The 3,797-nt window shown below is 27.7% G+C and overlaps 1 pseudogene; it reads left to right on the forward strand.

Annotated features, from left to right (window-relative positions):
* Window positions 1–2,622: 2,622 nt before the first annotated feature.
* LOC127135961 (KDEL-tailed cysteine endopeptidase CEP2-like) lies at window positions 2,623–3,560 on the forward strand (annotated as a pseudogene).
* Window positions 3,561–3,797: the final 237 nt, after the last annotated feature.

Raw genomic sequence — 3,797 nt, forward strand, 5'->3', positions numbered from 1 at the left:
CAAAACATAAGGGGTGTCTTTAGCAACTCGTAGGGACTATCATCATATTTACGAAGGGACAAGATCATTATATCGTAGGCAACCTCGTAGGGACTTGATCTTTTAAGTTTATAGGGACTTGATGATTTTTCTGTTTGAAGGGACTTTGCTTAAGACACCCCTATTTTCGAGGGACTTGACCATTTAAAGAAGGCAACCAAGAGGAATACCCTAGGAAGTACAGATGGCGATCAAAGATCGACTTACGTGTGTGAGTGTTATTTTTCAGATATTTGTCTTGAATTTAATTTTCTAAGTTCAATTATTTACAGTTAGTTTTTTGCACTCCCTAAATTACTAACCACGCAATAAAAAATAAAAGCAAGAAAAATAAATTCCTAAACTATTACATGGCTATGGGACAGATACATAATAATCAGGCGAGAAAGAATAAATTACAACCTATACATTTGTTCCTAATATTATAAATAAAACAGAATTAAAATAAGGAAAATAATGAAGCAAAAATAGAATAGATAAAAGCAAATAATAATAAAATAATAAATAAACAATGGTAATAAAGCAATAATAAAATAACAATAATAATAAAGTGATAATAAATAGGTTAGAATTTTAAAAGAAATTATTTAGGTTAAACAAGTTAGATTTTTTTAGAAGTTATTAGAAAAATATGAGTTTAAAATAAATTAGTAATAATAAAAGAATTTAAAATACATTAATGTACAAATTATAAAATAAAGAGTTATATGAAAAATATTAAGTTAGTTATTTACAAAATAAATAAAGATTATAGAAATATCAAATTATTAGATTAATAGGTTTATTATTATTATTCAATTAAAAATGGTCAATTAGATTTTATTTACAAAATATATAAGGATTTATTATTATAAGTAAGTAATAAAAAAATTTATTAAATAGTTAGTATATTATTTATTTACAAAAAATATAAAGGTTATAGAAAAATATTAAATAATTAATTTAGTAGGTTTTCACGCCCTACATTACTAAACCACGCAGTTAATATAGGATCAATGGCAGGAATTTAAATGGCAGAAAATAAATGGCAGAAAATCAATGGCAGAAAATAAAACCCTAATTATTACAACGCTTCGGTGCAGTTACATAATAAAGATGGCGAAAAGTAAAACTGAAAATATTACAAGTTAAAACTAAAAATATTACAAGGGCGAAGCAGTTACAGTGTACGAATAACATAAATATGAGCGAAAATAGAAGTAATAATAAGGTTTGTTAAGGTTTAAGAAAAGGTTTATGGTTTAGAGGAAATAACACGGTTAAATTTTAGGTTTGAAATTTAGAGTTTGTGGCGAAATTGTCAGGGTTTAGGAAAAATCAGGGTAGTTAGTTATGAAAAAAAAAGTGCAGATCTAAATTATGTATATATATAAAAAATATGAATTGAAAAAAAACAACGGCGTTGCTAGCGCAAAATTGCGATCTTCGCAACTGGATCGGATAACACAAATGTCACGCCTCATACACGTATATGTGAAAACGGCGTATTGACACGATCCGATCCGAAAACATAATCAAATTATAACATAAAAACATAATATATATATATATATATATTATAGATATATATATATATATATATATAACACTAGTACATTATGAACAGCTATTTGAAACACAGTAACAAATATATCAACAAAATAGATAAAGTATATATATATATAAACTATTACCAAATGTGTGTACGATAGTATAGATCAGCCACTCTCAGTTTCTCTTTTTGTTCTGTCTTTTTGCCTCTCTATCAGTCATGCTAGTAAATATATATAGGAACAAATTAGGTTAATGATAATGGGCCTAAGTTTATTTTGAAACCCAATATTAAATTAAAAACTGAATAAAGTTAAATAATTAAAATAGTTAAAATTAAAATAAAAACTAATTAACCTATTTATTTATTCTAGACCCAATATAAAATAAATAGACTCAAAAAAAAAAAGTCGGGCACCAAAATGCTCGAAAAAATAAAATGAACACGTCAAAATAATCAACGCGAAATAAATGACTCGGAAAAATACAGCGTTTGGTTGGATTTTGAAATAAAAATTATGACCGTTTAACTGCTCAGACTGATCACATATGAACAAAAATAGTCGTAAAAATATTTTTAGCATGTCAAATTAAACCACGTGAACCGCAGATTAATGTTACCGACATTTGCAAACTTAAACTTGATATTTTTTCGTTAACTAATTTTAGGCACAGTTAAAAAGTTAATTTGACCAGTCTGTTTGTAAATTCCGAGAAATTATTCCGGCTAATATTAAGACAGAAAAAAAATGTTATGCTATGAAGATGATGCAAATGAATGTGAAACAAAAAATTGGTTAGAGTTAAAAATAGAGGGCAAGTTCTTCAAAGCAACAATTCATTCTCTTCTAGTTTATTTAGAAAGTAAACAATTTGTTGACTAACTCTGATTCATCGTCATCACTATCAACATGTATTATGGTCATTATTTAGTTAGCTAAAACTATAGTGGTCTAATTAATATTGGGTTTGTGGTTAAATTCATAAAAGCCATGAGTTTGAAACCCAACATCTATAGTTTAATTAAAGCGCACATAATATTAGCATTTCACCATGATTATATATTCCAATCGTGGTGGTATGCATATGAATAAACATATACAACCGTTTAAATTGATTTAAAGATAATTATCTAAAAAATTAAAAATTCTTGAAAAACAACTTAAATGATCCACTATTTTTCGAATTGCATGCATCTCGTAATTCATCTATCATTCCTTAACATATAAAATTTGCTTTAATGCCCCAAATTCTTTAAAGCAACAATTTCTTCTCTTCTAGTTTATTATTATTATTATTAATATTATTATTATTATTATTATATTATTATTATTATTAATAATTAAATCAATCTATTGTAGAATGTTGTTGGGCTTTTACAGCTGTGACAGCTGTAGAAGGTATTGTTAAAATCAAAATAGGTGATTTGATTTCATTGTCAGAGCAACAACTGGTTGATTGTGATAAGCAAAGCCACGGGTGTAAAGGTGGTTCTATTGACTCTGCCTTTGAATCTATAGTAAACGATCAAGGAATTCTTCGAGAAACTGATTATCCTTATAAAGGAGTTGATCAAACTTGCCAACTAATGGTCAAGTACAAGTCGGAGCTCAAATAAATAGTTATGCAACCGTAACTCCCAATGATGAACAACAACTACTACAAGTTGTGGCGCAACAGCCAGTATCAACTGCAATCTCTATAGGTGATGAATTTAAGAAATACATGCATGGGGTTTATTCAGGATTGTGTGGAACCGATTTGAACCATACAGTTACAATAGTGGTTATGGAATAAGTGAAGAAGGGATGAAGTATTGGATGGTTAAGAAATCTTGGGGTGAAAACTAGGGTGAGAATGGTTACATGAGGGTACTCGGAGAAAATGATGAAACTGGAGGTCAATGTGGCATTGCTATGTATGCTTATTACCTAATAGTTGGTAATTTTAAACTGTTTTTTACCATATTAGTTCTTGTTGTGTCGTTATAATAAGTTTCCTATTATTATGTTGTTAGTTTCCTTTCCCTAAAAACTTGGTTGACTTCTTAGTGCTTAATTATATTGTATTGAAACTCTTCCTAATTACATGAATAAAATAAAATTAAACATTATTACATATTAGAAATAAATTGAAAAAGCGGATATGACACATAACAAAGTCTTTTGAGAATCTTATCAACTACGATATTCTAAATTAAAGTGCTATAGGATTATTACCAATTGACA

This window comes from Lathyrus oleraceus, chromosome 4 (genome assembly GCF_024323335.1).
Source record: "Lathyrus oleraceus cultivar Zhongwan6 chromosome 4, CAAS_Psat_ZW6_1.0, whole genome shotgun sequence".
NCBI lineage: Eukaryota > Viridiplantae > Streptophyta > Magnoliopsida > Fabales > Fabaceae > Lathyrus > Lathyrus oleraceus.